The sequence below is a fragment of the Zonotrichia albicollis genome, chromosome 7, assembly GCF_047830755.1.
Source record: "Zonotrichia albicollis isolate bZonAlb1 chromosome 7, bZonAlb1.hap1, whole genome shotgun sequence".
In the NCBI taxonomy this organism is placed as follows: domain Eukaryota; kingdom Metazoa; phylum Chordata; class Aves; order Passeriformes; family Passerellidae; genus Zonotrichia; species Zonotrichia albicollis.
The window spans coordinates 45,919,834-45,939,226 of record NC_133825.1 but is presented as its reverse complement, the minus strand read 5'-3'; the positions used below and the strand labels follow the sequence as shown (position 1 = coordinate 45,939,226).

At 40.5% G+C, this 19,393-nt stretch overlaps 1 long non-coding RNA gene across 1 annotated transcript; it reads left to right on the top strand.

Annotated features, from left to right (window-relative positions):
• The first annotated feature begins 985 nt into the window (after positions 1-985).
• LOC106629534 (uncharacterized) lies at positions 986-15,622 on the top strand. Its single transcript, XR_001332901.3, has 3 exons — positions 986-2,817; positions 11,755-11,822; positions 15,440-15,622. It is a non-coding gene; the product is annotated as an uncharacterized LOC106629534 (long non-coding RNA).
• Positions 15,623-19,393: the final 3,771 nt, after the last annotated feature.

Below are 19,393 nucleotides of genomic sequence, written 5' to 3'. Positions count from 1 at the left end.
AAATATTTAACTGCTTTATAATAACTTCAATTCTCATTCAGATATATATTTTCAGTAGGAGTACTTACTTGAAGGACACCATTTAATTTGCAAATTCACTGCATTATGGCATGATGAGGATCCAAATTGTAAAGTGTTGAACTTAAAACTATCATTATCTGCTCTAACAATAAAAATCAAGTCTGCAGCTCACTATTGCTAAACCTGAATATATAAAACCTCTTGTCTGTCCTTCACATCTCTAATATTTAGCTAGGTGCTAGAATAGATAAAATCTGAGCTATTTCTTAATAAAATTCTGGGGTTTGGATCTATAGAGTTCATCTTTACAAGACCTTTTTTCTAATGAAGCCTCATATGATCACTCTAAGCATTGATACTTTAAGAAAAAGTACCAAATAATTTTTAGAATACAGGAGAATGAAAAAATAAAAAAAGGATGAAATTAGAAAGAACTAGTTATTTATGTTAAAGAAAGCTCAAACCCAGCCATGTTTAAATGCTGAGGTGAATTTTCTTTAGGATTTCCTGCTAAGAATGATAAATCTAACATCTTTTGTCATGTCAGTGATTTTTGGCTTTCCAGGAGAACTGGAGTGTGGTGGCAAGAAAGTCTTCCTAGATTGCCCATGATGAATGTTTGGACACAAACCAGGTTTTGTAGTTAGGAAAAGTGGTTTCCTTCCACTCCCAGTACTTTCCTTCCTGTGTTCTCTGTGGTACCTTGCTTCTCAAAGTCAGGTTTTGTCTCAGCCTAGCAGACCTTTGAGACAGAGGTTATTAGAAATGTTGTTCCTTCTTATGCAGTTAAATGCATGTCATCTTAGATTTCCTATGCCATTAGTTTTAAATATGCATTTGTGGGTCTTTTCCCCACTTTTGGGTATTGGCAGGCTCTAAAGGGCCACATATTACACCATGCCAGTTGTTCTCAATCATCCTTGTGACAATATTCTCCCTGTAAAATGGCCAAGGCAGAGGCTTGTGGATTATCTGATGCCTAATTATCTCAATTACGTAGATATCAAATGTAATATGTGCAATCATAGGGCATGTAACCAAATTATTTGACCACTTTTGTATTCTCCCCTACTTTGCTCCTTTTAGGGGTTTGCATTTGTGAACTAGCACTTAAAAAATAGAAAAAACCAAACCATGTGATTGATGTTTCTACACTGGTTTGGATTATGGGAACACGTGATGTAAATATGAGAGTCCATTTGAAGGGTTCCACACTTTTCCACATTCTATTTAAACTCAGGGCAGCACAGTTGCTCTGGAACACATGACTGTTCATTTTTCATATCTTGAGCCTGCTAATATGTGTGATATTTAAAAAAATCAATGGCCAATTAATTACTTTTGTGATCTCTTTGTCATTTCTTGTACCTGGTGCAGCTCATGGATCCAGAGACCCTAAAGCTCTGGAGGTGTTACTGGCTTGATGATGCTCCAGGGGAAGTATTTCTGTAGTAATTTCAGAAATCTCTACATCTGTCATTACTGGATTTGCTGTTGTCACTAGGAAAATTCTGCACCATTTGCAGTGCCAACACTGCCATGGGGACAGCTTTGATAGAATCTCTCCAGAGATTAATTCTGGTGTATTCTTGCCTAAACCAGCCAGATCCTTCAGAGTGGCAATCCTACACTGCCCAAATTTTATATTGGGGAAAAAACAATGTGGGGAACACTTACCCTTCCTGTTAGGGCTGGTATATTCACTATAATACTTACAAATACCCCTAAAGCCAAACTACCCTGATTTTCTGTGCTGTCTTAGCAAGCAATTATTCAGCAATTATTTGGCAAGTTATTCTACACAACTTCATAGTAAAGCTCAGTACCAGAACTTCTCTATGGTACTTTCTCCTTCCTTTTAAAAACAGCCCAAGATTTGAATGCAGCCTTCATAGCTCTTTTCTAAGCCACAGCTCTTAATCTCTGTGTGTTACAAGCTGCTCTTAGGTTGTACACTCCAGATAACGGAGTGTAAAACAAATGGTTTCACTTGCAGAGACTATCACTTAGAGCTCAAATCATTCCAAGCTCTGTGTTGCTTTGAGACTTTAATCAGCCACCTTTTGCAGTTAATTGCTATTTTGGCAGGCTGGAGAAGGGAAATGGAGATTTTTAACAATTTCATATCAACACAAACTGAAAAGAATTTGATGAGACAAATAAAAGGTCTTTTTCCTAACTCAAAGATGCTCAGCTTGCCAAGTGCCAGAAGCTTTTTGCAAACATCAGAAGTGGGAGAGGATTTCTTGGAGAAAAGCTTGCTAGATCCCTCTGTGATGAAATATTTTATGCAGCACAGGTAAGTTCCATTTTGTGCACGCCCAGCCTAGCACATCTCACCCAGGATGTTCCACCCCAGCAAGCCAGGCTTTTGGGAGGCTTTGTGGAGCTCTGAGAGGCGCTGAAAAGTAACAAACCTGGGTGAATTTACCTCTCTGTCCCTCTCCTAGGTGGTATTTGCTCCAGCAGATGTGCAAACAGCATTTCTGACCTTCCCCTCACTGACCAACTCAGCATTATCAGCAAGCTCTGTCCTCTCCTGATCCACCCAGCAAAAAAAGCAGTGCCAGAGCTGATCAGTCAAGAAAGTGGCTGCTTGTCCTTCATATCCACTTCACTCCAAACTTACTGAAGCACTGGAAACCTCAGAAGCAGCGATTCCAGTTGCTCACAATGTGCTCTTTGTTCCGTGCTTGGCTTATCTTCGAGCACAATGCAATCTGAAGGAAGTACACCCACTCCCTGATGTTTTCCTTGGGAGCCAGAAGTGTGTGTGCAGCGTTTTTTGGGGCAGTGGTGAGTAAAAGTGGAGTGTGTGCCGTGAAAGGTGTGGGGGCTGGTGGTGCTGGGCTTTAAAGGCTGCAGATCCAGGCTAAAACCAGAATTCTGGCACTTTCTGGGTTCAAACTGTGCAGCCAGAGTCAAAAAGCTCCAGCAGCAGAAGCAGAGCCATTGCAGCTTTGATGGATGGTTTTCCAGGGCTGGTACACCTTGTGCTGTGAGCACAGCCAGCCTGTGGAAAGTTCAGCAGCTAAACTGAAACTAACCATTGTTCAAATACTTCTGAAATGAGAGAGTCTTGTTTACTTTATTGGTTTCCCTTCCTAAGGGGGGCAGGCAGTGTTTTCCCAGCCTGAAATGTTTCTCCTCTCCTTAGCATTTCCAAAAGTGACAGTGTCCCTATATCCTTGCATAACTTAATTCTGATCTCTTTGCAATTTTTTAAAAAAAATAATAATAAGTCTATGTGAAAAGTCCTAGATTTTATTAATTATTAATGAATTATATAATCCATTCATGTGGAAAGTTTAACTTTACACATGCCTGGCTTAAGAGGCTATCTGGATAGTCCAGATCTGGTGTGCATGTATATTATTTCTATTTCTATTTCTGTGGGGAGTAGGGAGGACATAAGAGCACAATACAGTGTTTAAGGATTCTGAATTTGCAGAAAGCACCATAATCCATATTTGCTACCCACTCCTGTTTATAGACAATGGCATTGCAGCTAAAATCCTGGTGTGGGTGAGGATCTAATCTCACATGTGTGTCCATGTCCCCTCTAATGGCTCATCTAGGTGGCTCACTGCTCTATTACTTGTAGAAATGTTCTTTATTTGAGATAGTGAATTTTGATCCGAACGTCTCCCAGCTCTCCAAAGCTCTGTGGCATTTTCTGCTCCTGCACTCTCAGCCCCTATTGGGTTTTGCCAAATGACTTTTCATTTTCTGCAGCATTCTGAATATAGTTCCAAGGCATCAAAGAAAAGATTATAAAAATTGTTAAATTCAAATAAAATCATGTGTCCCCCTGCTACTTCTTTTTTTCCATAAACAAACTAAGACAAAACCATATACAGATACCAGGTCTTGGCCTCATTTTAGAGTTCCTTTAAATTTCAAAAGGACTCAATCTTAAATGGTGAAATTGAAAAGTCATTTGGGATTTGGGTCAGAGTGACAGGAAAATATATTTATATATAAAAATAAATACCATTAGAGTCCTATTTGCAAGGTGCTGAAAACTCTGTTTAAAAGCTGACTTTTAAAAAAAGCTCTGATTTAACAGAAAAATATTAAGAAGTGTTTCTCTTTCTCTGAATAAAATTCAAACTTTGATTTAGATTTAAATTCTAGTTCTGGGTTTTTAATATCAAATGCAGTTTGTGGATCATTGCTGATATCTTGCTCTATCTTGAGCAAAGCAAGTCAGAGACCAGGCTGTTTTCCTTTTAAATAAATAAACATTGCTGTTTCACTGGTGGCTCTTAACAGAAGAGGTCAGCCCCATTGTTTCTGAAACAGCAGTACATGAATCTGAAAAGTAAATTATTAGTATCAACAGCAAAACTCATGGTGTAGTCAAGCATTTGTCACAATGAATGAAAAAATAAACAAGTTATTCCCCCAAGACCTCGGTGCTATTTAGAGATGAATGAAAACTTCATTGAAAAAAATAATCAGCTTGAATATTCTTTTGATTGTTCTGTGATTATTTGAGAGATTATATCCTATTGAAAAATCTGTTTTACTTGGGAAAACATGATTTCAATCATGTTTCAATCCCACTTTTATGCCATCTTAATGTTTGTAATTTTTTCTAACTAAAAAATCGTAGTGAAATAAAATGGACTTGCTTGTATTTCTAGTATGTCATACTGCTTCATGCTTTCTGGAGAGAGAAAGGAAGAACAGAAGGGAGAGGGAAAAAACTGAAACTGGAGAAAGGAGAATTGAGATTTTTATTGATATTTTTTCAGTTTTCAGAACTCAAGATGAAATATTTTGCGTTGAATTTGAAGCATTTTATTCAGTGAAACACCTGTTCCTATAAAAGAGGTGGTTGGATTTCCTTTGATCTTGTGTTCTGTTCAAGTTAGAACAAAAACAATTACTTTTCATGCATTAATTTTCGTGGACTAAGTGAAGACTCATGTAGTATTTCCATAATTAAATGTCAGGCTGGTGAAAGCAATGTAGTTTAAAATGGTATTTGCTCTGCAGTACCTCTGTGCACCAGGGCTCCATTTTTCAGGCTGTTTCACAAGCACAAACGAGCTGGCCTGGAGTTTATAAACAGCTTTAAGTAGCAGCTCTGTGCTGTGCTAGGGCAGCATCCATCACTGGGATGCAGCAGGAGCTTTGTCTTATCTCCCCTCTCTCCCCAGTCGTGTGCTCTCATACCTAGACTGTTGGCTCATTAAAACAAGTGTGCTGTTGCTGAGAACAAAAAAGAAAAAAAAAAAAAACCCAAAAAAAACCCCCCCAAAAAAGAGAAGAATGACCAAAAAAACCTCAAAAAACACCAAGAAACCAAAAAGACAGACACTGTTTTTAAGACTTGGATTTACAGCTCCATGTTGTAATCGCACGTCACAGATTCTTTCACAAGAACTGTAAAACAAGTTTCCTCATGAGAAGGAAAACGAAAAAAAAACAAAGAAGAAGAAGAAGAAGAAGAAGGTGGGTGTGCTGTCCCCCATTAAACAATTGTGAAGTTCTAGTTTAGTGCAGGCTTGGGGGGGGAAAGGAGACGTGTCAGTAAATCATCTGTGCAGCTCTCAGCCATAAAGTTTCTCGAGCAGTCAAAACTGCCAGGGCTTGTTTGGATGACTTATTCCTAGGCATGGGGGATGGAAGAAAGTTTATAATCCAGCTGCAAACTTCTGCTGTCTCTGGTGTCACTGCTGTTTACATTTCAGGATAATGTGCTACAGAGACCTCCCTCTCTTTCAGAGGTGGTGTTTTGCTGCCTGACCTTGCTTTGGGGTTGTTTCCCCAGCCAGTGGAGCAGGGTCTGGCATTGCCTTGGCCTGGTTTGGCTCTTGCAGGGAATTTGGGGAGGGGGTGCAGAGCCAGGCTGGGCTGGAGCTGAGTGGGTCTGGCTGGTTTGGATCAAGACCCTGAGTGCCCTGGTCCCTTATCCAAACTGGTGATGGATTCAGGGGTTGGAAAGTGTTGAGGTTGGAACAGAGATGAGTGCCCGGTGCCTTGGGTGGCTGCTGGCTCTCAGATAATCCAGCTGTGCTCAGAACAGGCTGCCAGAGCTGGGGGCTAAACCACCACATCCTCACCATCAGGCTCAGCTTAAAATGTTCACTGCCCATCTCAGTGGGAAATGGATTTGTAGAAAACTCTCAAAGGCTCACACAGTGAGCATCTGTATGCAGACCTTGAGATGAGAAATGCTGACCTAGAAATGCCATGGAATGGGACAGACATTTTAAAGAATTACAAAGGATGGCCTTGCATTAAAGACTAGATACTTTGGAGAAATAGAATTTTGAAAGATGCATTGTAGTAGGACCCATGAGGGGTAATTTTAGGTGATTAGCTTTAAGGCATTTATAGCATGGTGTGGCAAAAGCTGATAGGCAAGAAATACTTATCATGTATTGTAATTAAGAAATAATTAGCTTCTGATTGTGATGGCGTGAATTATAACATCTGTATTGTCTCACTCTTCTCATGAGATTGAAAATGGAATAGAAGTTTTTAAAACACCTCTGAGTTGTCCCATCTCTGGGTCAGGAAAGGGTTTAGTCCACCACAGCTCGATCAATAACATTCAGAATCATGAAATCATGGAGTGTTTTGGGTTGGAAGGGATCTTCAAAATCATCTTGCTGCCAACCCCTGTTTTGTGCAGGGTCTCCTTCCACCATCCCAGGGTGCTGCAAGCCCCATCCAGCCTGGCCTTGGGCACTTCCAGGGATCCAGGGGCAGCCACAGCTGCTCTGGGAAACAGTGCCAGGGCCTTTCCACCCTTCCAGGGAACAATTCCTTCCCAATACCCCATCCATCCCTGCCCTCTGGCAGCTTAAAGCCACCCCACCTTGTCCTGCCACTACACCTCCTTGTCAAAAGTCCCTCTCCAGCCTAAAGAACATCATGGCTGTGGTTGAATTTCAGATTTCAGTCACTGCAAACTGTGCACAGTGGTTGGGAAGACCATTTTCAGTAGGGACTAGTGCTCTGTTTGACAGTACAGGGATTTATCTGATTTATGTGATTTATGTGATTTATCTGATTTATGTGATTTATCTGATTTATCTGACAGGAGCCCATGCCTGTGTCCCAGCAGTGTGTGGGCAGGGGGGCAGTTTTCAGACAGTCCCTGCCTGGGTGAGTGGAGCAAATGCTGAAGCACTGAGAGAAAACCATTCCTGCAGAACTTGCCCAGGAGGATGTTTCATAGTGCAGCAAGTCAACTGGCAAGTTAGGGGAGCATAAAGGTGCTTAAAATCTGCATTTTAGACAAGCAACTTGAAAATTTGTGAGAATAATTCTAGAGCTGGCTCCTAAACTGTGTTTTTCTGAGGGAAAAGGGAGGAAACTAGGCCTGAATCAGAACTGTATTGCTCTTTCTCCTCCTGAAATTCTTTCTGCTCACGTTTTCCTTGTGCACTGTAACAAGAAAGACATGCAGCACCCTCAGACCTCTGACTAACGCTTGAGATGAGTATCTTTTAAATTAAACAGAACTCAGCCTGACCTGTCTGTGTCTTAAATTTCTTACTAGTATGAAATGTACCCTTCAAACAATCTTAGACCAGTGGTTCCCCCTTCTCCCCTTAATCTCAGGTATGATTAGTGCTTAATGGACCTTGAAAAGCCTCTATTTATAATGGCCACAGGTTGCTCTTGCTCAGATATGATCTCCAATTTTCTGTTTTCTCTTGAAACAAAACCCAAAATGCTGGGACACATACTTGGTTATTATGTTCATATATGCTACTTTTTTCTTTTCCCCAAAACCACAGTCTTTGGTGATTGATTTAATCCATATAACTTCTTGTGAACCCAAAACAATGGCTGCTTTGTTCTGATAATGTGATATCTCTTATACAGATACACCAGGGTATCAGGTGCCAAGGGGCTCTTTCCATGGAGGAGGACATCTGAATCCAGGACATTTATTCTGCATCTGAGGAGGCACAGTGAGAGCCAGAGATAGGACTCTCCTACCCACTGCATTTTGCTGCACAAAAAAACTTCAGAATCCCACAAAACTCATTATCAGCCCTGTGTTATTTGTTGAAAAACAGATAAAGACACCCAGTGCTTTAAGAAAATCAACCCAAGCAGGCAAAGACCCAGACTGTGATTCCAGCATCACTTCTTGTGTTGAATGAAACCTTGTGGGTCAGGCTTAACATACCTGTGTCAGTTATGCCTGAGCCTCTCCTTACTGAGCACATGTTTCCAAGGAGCAACCTCCAAATCCCACAGCCTTTCCCAGACCTTCCTGACTCCTCTCAGACTGGAAAATGAGAGAGGTGAAGCTCTCAGAGCTGGTGGAAGGTCCTGAGGGGTGAGATAAACAGTCATTACCTTTGCTAATGATGGTGAATCCCTGTGATGTGCTAATCACGGAGCAGCAGCGCCCACATCCAATGCCTAATTAAATTTCCTAGGAATCGATTACAGTGGGATTACTGGCTTTCTCCATAATGGCGTCAGATCTAATACAATCAGCCAAAGTTCAGATATATTTGCATTGCTAATGTGGCTGGGACTTATTTCTCTTCTATTAACAATAATGTTGCAGCAATGGCTGGAAGTCCTGGTGGAGGCTGGGGCTGTACCTCTCTCAGGAGTGGGAGAAGATTGGAAAAGTTCATCAGGCCCTGTATCAAATTTGAAGAGAGCAGTAATCACCTCCAGAGCCTCTGTCCATTGACTCAAACAGAAGACAAGTGTATTGTTTATTATTTTGTATAATGCACAAGCTTTAACATCAGATCCCTCCTCACTTGGATTATGTCATTTTCAGCTATGTTAATTTTATAGTAATTAGTATCCTCAGCCAGCATACAAGTGTATTGTTTATTATTTTGTTTAATGCACAAACTTTAACATACAATCCCTGCTCACTTGGATTTTGTCGTTTTCAGCTATGCTAATTTTCCAGTAATTAGTATCCCCAGGGCTGGGTACCATCTGTTTTCCACAGTTCCTATCACCTGAATATCTAAGGGCAGGTTTAAAATATAAAAAGAGCTCCAATGGGACATAAGTGCCTGTAAAACACGGATTTTCATGCTCATCTTACCATCAGCACATTCAAAGTGCTTTCTTTGATTCCCCTTCTCTCCCCAGGGTCTTTCCAAACATAGCCAGTGTGCTCTCCTGTTCTCCCTGGCCAAATCCTGAAAGGTGACTCAATGTGTGGAGACTCCCCCTCAATCACTGGGCTTTAGGCTTCAGTACATGACTCAGAGGATAAATATTCAAAAACAGGGCAATTTCTCAGTGCTGTTTCACTGAGCACGTTAAGGAGGGTGACAAGGCCAGTGGAGTTTTGCTTTCAGATGATCAGCATGGAATGTGGCTGCGCAAAATGAAAGTGGTGAAAAATCACTGGCTGCACAGCGTATCCAAATTTGCTTAAATGTGTTTCCAAATTAGAATAATTTGGATTCCCCGTAACTGAAAGCTGTTTCAAAAGGGTTCCCTATTTTTAGATCATTACTGCTATTTCAGAATGTTCTAATATTACATGATTTAAGTCCTTGCAGCAATTACACTCGTAGGCAAAAATTGCATGGAAAAATGAGGCAATTTAAAATGTGTCATTTGATAAAAATGAATGGAAAAATTAGAAAATACTCACCCACATATAGTATCTTGTCAAAGGACAGCTAGACAAGCAACCTGGAGAGATTAAAGGAATCTGAAAGTCAAATAATTAGTGGCTGCAGTAGATTGAAAGGTGAAATAATGGTTAAGAAGTGAGAACTACAAACAGTAAGACAATGAGGGAAATTGGAGAATAAGACTCCTTCATTCTCTTCCAATCCTACATCCCCTTATATTTGATGAGGTGCTCTCTTATTCTCAATTTTCCTCTTCTAAACACTCATAATGATAGCTGTCAGGTTTAGGTTTCTTTAGCTCTTGGGTAAAATATTTAGGGAATAATTCTACAGATCTCTCTGATGTTTGGTGATATTTTAAATAATAGTAGCTCAGTATCTGAACCCTCAGGTCTGAAATCTCAGTGTCTTCACCAATGCTGAAAAGACTCAGTTTTGTACCATAAATTTACTGATAACTTTAAATAATCCATTGGCTGTGTTTTTTCATGTGTAAGTTTGTGTATAAATATTTACATTCTAATTTATATGGTGAGGAAAAAGTTATTTTTTTTTCATTGCTGATTGCTGATATTTGAGGTATGTGAAGTATTTTTTTGCAATGCTGTTTTTAAAATAATGCTGAAACTATTTACACATAAATTACTGATAAGGCCCAGGATTTTATTTTCGCTGCTCACCGAAAAATGTAAAAAATGTGAATCTGATTTTTAGGGCTACCCACATCATCTAGCAAGAGACTAAAAAAACCACAACTCCTCTCCTTTTCTCCCCAAACTCATATTAGAAACAGGCCAAGGATGGTGAGGTACAGAGAAATGCACAGATGGGTCCTTATCTGTGCTGTGCATCCCAGACCCTGAGTCCTGCTGTGGCTTAAATAACATTTATTTCCACAATTCATAAAAAAATGAAGTTAAAACAATGAAATCAGCTTAAACAGAGGTTAAACTTTGATATTACTGAGCTATGCAAAAGGCCCCTCTGCAAGTAACTTAATTCTCCATGTGGAATATAGCTGAGACAGGATCTAAAAGCCTTAAAAGAAAAGGGCAGGGGGTTTTGGAGGGGATCTGCCCCTGGATGCTCTCTGCCTGGAGATGAGCACTGAAATGCAGGAGGTGTCTTTGAAATGCTCCACCTGAGCTGCTTTGCTCCTTTAAGAAGAAAACTCTGAGTTCTGAGGGAATCCAAGCCCTGGTGCAGAGCACAGACGTTGGGAAAGCTTCGCTGTCGTCATTTTTGTTTCTATGCCCAAAGACTGTACCCAATAAATCAGACATTTTCTGCCTGTTGCACTCTTTAATGCTCTGGGCTGGGAGTCTCCAGCTGAGGCTGCAGACAGAAATGTTCACCATGGGGGTGCTCAGACCCCAAATCATGGCTTGTGTTTGTGATGGGATGGTGGATCCTGAACCCACTGGAAACTGCATTTTACTCACTCCTTGTTAACTCCTGCAGTGAGTGGTTATAATATGAGTTTCTTGATTTCTGTATTTGGATTTCTTTAAAGATTTGTTACTCCCTGAGTATTCTTTATAGATTTGTTACTCCCATCTCAGTGACTTCAGCAGGTATAGTCAGGAGAAAAATTAATTTTTTTTTAAGGGTGTTTCAAGGACTGAGCCACTTCTTGTGTAAGTAACATGACTTAAAATGGTCAGTTGTTTGATATTTATCATGGCAGGGACTGCAGTTACCACAGAAATAAATTTTCCCCTTCCACAAGTCTGTCAGTGACGAATAAACATGAATTATGAGCATCACACCTCACAGAGAGGGGTGAAATATATTTTAAATATTTTTGATATACTAAATATATATTTTTATATAGCATATATATAAATTTTATTTTTAATTAATAATAAATACGTTTTAAAATTTTATTTTTAACATAAATCAATATTTTAAATATAAATAGTTTTGTGAAATACAGCTATGGACACAGAGCAGTTCTTTGATGGAGTTGCACATTTTTGGGTTTTTGTGTTTTATCTGGTGCTGGTTGCTTTCCCAAGTCATAACAATAAAATAAGATGAGGTCTAATGCTGTCTAAGAGGTGGTGAGCACCTGATGAGTGCAGTGGCTGTAGTTTTCTGGAGATGGGTAACCCCTGACTTGCTCTTGTTGCAGATTTTCTGCTACACACCTGTTACTACGGGACACGAAATAATACAGCATGGACATGCAGTTTTCTCAAGGTAAAAAGAGAATTTTTAATTTCTGACTTTGACATTTATAGATTTCTAAAAGTGACAGTGGATTGGAGGGTGACAGTGCCACCTCTCCAATGACACTGGACAAGCCAACAGTCTATCAAATTTCTCTCTTCCACAAAAGAATGCAAAACAATAAGTTATTTACAGAAAGTGTGTGAGAAAGTTCGTTACAAGAATATAAACACCAGAAGGCTTAGAAAAACTTAAAAGATCAGAGCAACACACACCCTCCTGTCGGTATGAACAACTCTCCCCAGGGGTTTATCTGCAGATTTGCGAATAACCCACGGATCCTGGGCGAGCCCTTGCACCTTGCATGGCTGGGATTGCAGCAGCACCAGCACAGTGCCTCGCTGACAGCTCCTGCTCTGCTGGTGCCAGGAGCTCACACCTATTTCCAACTCTCATTTTGTCCAAAGAGACATTATTGAGGCTGAAAGAAACATTTGCTCAATTTCTGCTTTTCTCAGATTGTTTTCTCTTCGAGGACAATTTCCTAAACAACCTCGCTGCCCTTAATGAGCAAAGCCCAGAGTGTTTATTGTAACCTGCTTTGAACTGCTGGCAGCTCCAGAGGAGGAACAGAGCCTGTCTTGTGCCAAAAAGTGAGTTCTGGGCAGAGCAGGGCCGAGGTACAGGAGCAGGGCAGCGTTAATAAAAACACTACAAATGAAACGTTAGCGCGGGGTGCTGAAAGAGCTCAATTTTATTTTGTTTTCACACATTAGGTTTTGCTTAAAGCAGACAAGTACCAGGGAGAGCGTTCTGAAAAGAGGCTTTGTATAGGAGCTGGGGCTCTATCCATCAGATTTGTCATTTCAGGAATGCAGCCAGATGTATTGACTTACTAGCAATTGCATTGGTGCCATCTGGCCTGCTGGAGGCTGTATTAAAGATGGAAAAAGCTGAACAGAAAGAAATGAAACTTGTTCATCACGCCATTACCCTCGCTGCTTATTTAAAGAGGGAAAAAATGTAACTTCTTGGCAGGGGGTATGCTGTTTGAAAATAAAATAGGAGGTCTTAAGGACCACAAGTCTCAAAACCGAGCACTGATGTTTATCTGCAGGCTTGAAAGCTGGGCCTCGCTGTTGTCATTTTGTGTATTTTTTTTAATTTTAATGGAAAAATGCTTTCAAATCCTACTGTTCTGAGTAATGGAGCAAAAAAGCTCCCAGAGACCCCTGCCTGGTCCACTGCAGGGACCTGACACTTTATCCTTGCTCACTGTCAGTCCTCCGCACAGCAGTTCAGTGCCTGAGTTGCCTCCTCCTCTCAGGAACTGAATTTGTAGGTGCTCTGCCTCCTCTTGCTGTTCCAGGCATGTCTGCAGAGATTTTGGATCATTTCAGACTTTTCAGCATCCCTCTCTGGGCAGAACTGCTATTCCTAGTACAGCAATAGTAATAACGCATTCCTTAATACTGAAACTCCTAAATGTACTTAATTTAATTAATAAATCAAATAAATCCACATTCCAAGTGTTTCCTTGCATTTCATATAGCACAATTTTTCTTAATATTTTTAGGATCAGGGCTGGTGTAAACATTTATTGACACTATGGAACTTTTTCAGTATAGAAATGTATTATGGCTACAGAGTAAGAAATGTTCACCAGCCTTACTGGGGCATAATTATTAAGATGCCTTTATTCATATTTAATTCTACAATTAGTCTTCCTGAATCAGTGCCATCTTCTTGGGAAATTATTCCATTCATTTCACAGAATAAAACCATGGGTCTGAACCACCTCCCACCAGAGCTAATGGAATTTGGACTGACCTATTATAGCCCAGGGAACAACTCCTAGGTATTTTCACCCTTCAACCTTTGTTGAAGGACAGAAGAAAGATTTAATTACTGAAAAGTAATTATACTTTGTTTTATATTTAGTTTTCAGTGCTCTCTCATAGACATACTAGTTCATTTACTGTTGCAATAAAAGTTGTTTACAACTACTGACAAAAATGATGAAACAAAGGACCAGAGTCTTTTTTTTAAAAAGAAATCTTTTTCTGTTCTGCTCTGTTCTCTTCCCTTCTTTTGTTTTTGCTGTTTAAGATAGAAAGCTCTTGAGGGCAGGGAAGTGGAACTTTGTAAAATGCTGAACTATTTGTGGGTGAAGTCAGTGTTTTAGCACTCCCAAGCACATGTGTTAGAAGAATACATGATAGTTTTAGGATTTCTACAACCATGAAACCTCCACTATAGCACTGCCAGGGTCTTCACTGTGGTTTTTCTTTTTTTTTTCCAACAAGATGAGAAAAGCTGGCACCAATACTGGAAAAGTCAACAGTGACTAAATACCCTTAAAAGAAGATGTAATGTTCTTACTCATACCTAGTCATGGAGCTGTGTGAAAAAAGACCAAATTTAGCCTCCATTAAAGGTCAGGATAAAGATTTCTGTCCATTCCAGTGCAATCTGGTTTGTTCCCTCCAAAGGAACAGGGAGCAGCATCCCCTGGCAGGAGCACGAGCTGGTACCACACTGTGCTCTCCTGTCCACAGCCCTGAGCTCCTCCAAGGGTGCTCCTAAGTGGGACTGGACTGAAAAACCCCCAGTGCTTGGACCAGCTCAGGTGAAATCCCTTCTCCACCTGAGTCTGGAGAGAGTCTGTGCCAGCTGTGACAGCCCCTGATGGTGTTTTGTGCTGATCACACCCCAGCATCCTGCATCAGGACAGAGCAGCCCCACCTGAGCCTATAAAGTTGATTTGGGATTGCCCAGAGCAGCTGCTGCTGCTGAATGCCTGCTGAGGAGCAAGGAGAAGGTTTGTTGCCACTTAGCTTTCAGTAATTTGCAATGTTCTGAAAATTATTCTAAACAATGTTGAAGGTTTTGTTCCCCCATCCCAAAAAATCAGTATCTCTGGTAGCAATGTCTGGATTATTCCCCTCAAGGATTAATTAAAGGGCTTAATCCCTGTGCCTTCTGTTTTGTAAACTCAGAATGCTGGCTTTATTATTGTTAGCAGTAATCTCATGATCCCAAGCAGGAAGGAGGGAGGGCTCAAGCATATGACACAGGGGACAAAGTGCTCCCCTGGCCAGGAACCGCTCGCTGAGCGGAACCGCGAGGGGACGCGACATTCTGGGAAAAGGAAAACATTGAAAACATTGCCTTTTCTCTGCAGGGAGCCCCTGCCCATGCAGAGCCTGCCACCACACACTGGCAGCCCTGCCAGGAGCAGAAACACTCCCAAAAACCGTGGTTGAGTTCTGAGGGAAAGAGGGCAGAGCATAAGCTTGGAGGTTTAAAGGGAAAATTGGAAGGGTGGCAGGAGGAGCTGTCTGATTGGTGTTGTGGAAGAGGTTGCAAAGAAGTAAAGAGAATAAACCAATTAACAAGCAATGCTAAATAAATACAGGCAAGTAAATATATTGCTGGGAACAGTGTAAAGTGGAAAATCTTCCACCATTTTTATCATTCACTTAGCATATTTTATATGGCATATATCTGCACAAGTAGAAACACCTTCGCCATGTCTTTTAGCAGTATAGCATCCATAATATAGAGTAGTAAAAGGTGTGAAAGGCAGGAAAACTTTTATTCCTTAGTGTCTAGAGTGGTTTAATGTTTTTTTTTTTTTTTCCTAGTTCACTTTTAACGCCCAGCAACAGAGTGTGAGAGCTGCTGGTGCTCAGAGGCACAGATTCCATCTTATCTGGTGAGTTAAAGCGGGATTTTAACCTGGGCTTGAAAAAGTTCATTATACACCAGAAAATTTAAGAGAAGACTATGAGAAGAAATCCCTTAAAAAATATCTAGAAAACCTGGAGTAGCACTTGTTCATATGTAATATTTAAACCAAACATGGTATTTTAGTAGCCTTGGACCACTCTGAAATCAGTGGGTATTTTCTTCATGTATCAGAGAGCAGATTTTTGTCAGTCTGCTTTTTATTAACATAAACAGGCTAGTGGTGGTGACATAGGTAGTGACAAAAGGTGTATTTATGGTAAATAATGGACTGACAAAGGGGAGAACTGTGCAAGGGACAACTTTCATGCGTACTTTTTTGGTGATGCATGACCTCCCCTTATTCCACAGGTCTTTTATCATCTCTGCATGAAAGAAACATGTTTTAACCCAGCTCAGGTGGACTTGATAGCTCTATCTTTGTAGCCTTTTCTGCAGTACTCCCCAATGGCTGATAATAATATGTACTCAACCACCTTTAGGCCACTGTTGGGTCAAATTGGGAAAAATATAGTAGTTTCCAAAACTTGAAACCCTTGCATAGGTGACAAGAGAAAAAAGGAAGTGTAAATCCAGGCAAAATCCTGGAGGCGGCCAGCAGGTTTAGTGGCAATCTGAGGGGGATTCAATGCCTCTTTCAAAGAGGGTCTGCACACAGATTTGCTGACAGCCTGCACCATTTCTGCTTTTCTTGTTGGGAGTCTGCACTTTCAGGGAGAATCCTGCTGCCTGTGGAGGTGTGTTCAGGTCAGAAACTTTAAACCATTGTATAGAGGAAGATAAGACAAAACTCAGCTGGTTTGGTCCTGAAACTCCCCTGGAAATGAATCCCATGGGGTCAGTGAGGAGAAAGTCCTGGTGAATTCATCAAATTCATAAATTTCATACTATCCTGACATAATTTTCACCCTGCTTTGTGTGAAAATTGCACCATGACTTCAGCTCATCAAGGCTTTGTTGCTTCTACCTGGAGGAAGGAAGGTCCAATCCTTTGACAGTATTTCTTTTTCGAGTCCAGATTTCCAAGATGAAACATTCACTTTGTGTATTAGGATTAAAATTAATAATTCACAACTTAATGAGGAGTTGATCCAAGATCTGTCACTCCTGCCAAAACCAGGGTTTGGTAACTGAAAGGGCTGTTGTTGCCTTTCTCCTTGATAAAGTTCAAGTTTCTATGCTATTAAGTGGTTTATTGTTCTTAGGAGATGTACTGAATTTATTTTTTAAAAGATGTTGTTGCTTCTTTTTTTTTTCCCCAATTAACTGATCACTCTGCTATGTGCATTTAATGACAGTGGTACTCTGAATTTCAGGAAATTGAGTCTCTTATTCTTCTGCTGTTCTTTTCCCCCACTGCATAATGCCTGTTTTAAGCACAAAGGCAACCTGGATTTTGCAATTAAAAGGAGAGTAATTTGATGATGCACACACAGAGCAGTGGGGCACGTGTGTGTGCACATAAACATTGCAGTATCACATGGACGCTCTTAATGAAACCCTTATGATAAGAATAATGCTCAGGTTACAAATGCTACAGCTTATCTGGTACGTGTGGTAGGTGATAATAACTCTGCAATTCAGCCAGGGTAGGAAAGCAATTTTAGTAAACATAATACCTGAAAGTAATTTTCAAATCATTCCCTGATTTCTGACGCGTAATAATCTCCAAAACAGTTGGGTTGTTTTTCAGATCCCATTTCCAGTTTGTGTTGGTGGATTTTAACCATTAGCGCCACATTGCTTGCCACCTCAAATCCCTCAGTTTCAGCATGTGGTACTTTAGAGGGTTTCAGTGATTTGTTTTCTTGTTTTCTGAGCAAACCCTTAAGCAGAATGTTCCTTACACTGGAAACAGAAACACGACATGGAAAACAGGGGCAGGTCAATTATGAATTCAAATGCAGCAAAAATCAGCTTCTCTGCACTGAAAGCCTTTAAAGATTTTCTGGACAAGAGAAGTTCTGACCATGCATGTGGGCTGCTCCTGAGGTCAGTGCAAACCTTGGCCATTCCTGTTTGGTCTTTCCTTCTAAAATTTAGAGCTCCTTGGAAGAGCGAGAAATTGCACCTTTCCTTCTAATCATGCTACAATTGTTCTTCTACCTTTTCAAAAGTTGAGGAGAAGAATCATGCCCTTGCACCACTTTTCTCTGTGCCCTTTTTGCCCATGGGCAGGGAATAATGGTCCTTAATCCCTAAGTATGGAGGGGATTATGAAGTATGAAGCAGCTCAGCTCTTCCCTCCTGGTCAGGTACCCACAGGGACAGTCCAGCCTGGCACTGCTGAAATTACAATGTTGGACATGAGCAGAACAGTATCAATAGCATTCTGAAAGGCACAACTTTGCTATCCTGACATAAAGGCCTTGCACTATTGAAATTCTTCTCTAACCGTGCCAGGAAAATAATTGGAAGCATATTTAGCTGTATGGATGTAGAAACCTACAGGAATTTCGTTGGTCTTGTGGTTAGCGAAGGAAAGTTGTGGAGAGACATTTAAACCAGGAGTTTCTACAAGCCATATATTCATGTTCCTGAAATTTGAGAGAATACATTTGACAGCACACTCACTTTAAAAGCTGGGTATGAGGTTCTTTAGGATTGTTCTTGTGTGCCTTTGTCTGCCTCAGTAATGTTTTTGGAGAGAGAATTCTGGTCACTCTCCAGAGTTTGTTCAGGGAAGGCAACTTAGACCTATTCAAGGCTGGTGCATTTCTAACTTGACCACAATTAGATGCTTTTCAGGTAATCTTTCAGTTTAGCTGAGCTCTTTTTTTTCCAAGCAGAATCTCTCAGAATGCTGCAGTTAAAGCAAACTTTCCATTCAGATCAAAGTGTATGGGCTGGCTCTGTGTTATCACCTGACAACATTATCGTTGGGAATATTAAGCTGTCAGCAGCAGATCTGAAGGAATCACTTTCCCAGTCTGCAGTGAATTATAGAGGATGGGAGTCTATCACACATAAAAGTCTTTCCATTTTCTAAGACTGTATCTAATTCTAATAGTTTCAATCTGCCCTCAGACTGGATTCCTCTCTTGTTTTAAATCATGATCAAGAGACCTTCTAAGAGCTTAGATTTGTAACCATCAGCACATTTGTGTGCGTATTTATGTTGTTTTTAAGATGCATTTAAATCTGCATGTGCCAAGCCTGTGTGTGGAGCCAGTGGTGTCTTTTTGCTGAAAAACCCTTCCCTGCTCTATTTCTTTCCTTTTCCCGCTGCATTCCTGATTAATATGTTGTTTGCATGGCTTTGTGCTAACACACACATCATGTGGGACTGAGCGTGGGTCAGTGTCAAGTGGGACAGGATTAGGATGTGGGAGGTTGCTGGCATTAATGCTTAGCAAGTAGGATTAGGATAAAGCTGTAATTGAACAGTTCAACTAACCTGGGATTCATCAAGAGATTTGCAAAAGCACATTAGAGTGGTCAATGAAAGGAAGTTTTAAACTATCAAGGCAGCATGGCTTTGCAAAGCTCCAACTGCAGAGAGGCAGGGTTAAGCACTTCTCTTGTCTTGCATGTACAAATGTGAGATTTTTTTGCTGGTTTTGGCATCCCAATTTGTGTTTCTAGATGCTCAGTGATAGTGGGACAATGAGAAGTGAAAAAAAGCTTTGTCTAAGAAACTTCAAAAAATGGCAAAAATACCACAGTGTTTAATGCAATCTCACTAGAGACACATAATCTGAATTTGAAGGGAGTTAGAAGTGATAAAAGGGTAAAAAAAAATAAAATTCAACTTTAAAGAATGACTCCAGGAATTCACTATTTACGGCCCAAACATTTCACATATTTTTCTAATCCTGTCAGGTTTTGCACAAGGGAGGTAACAGTGGCCA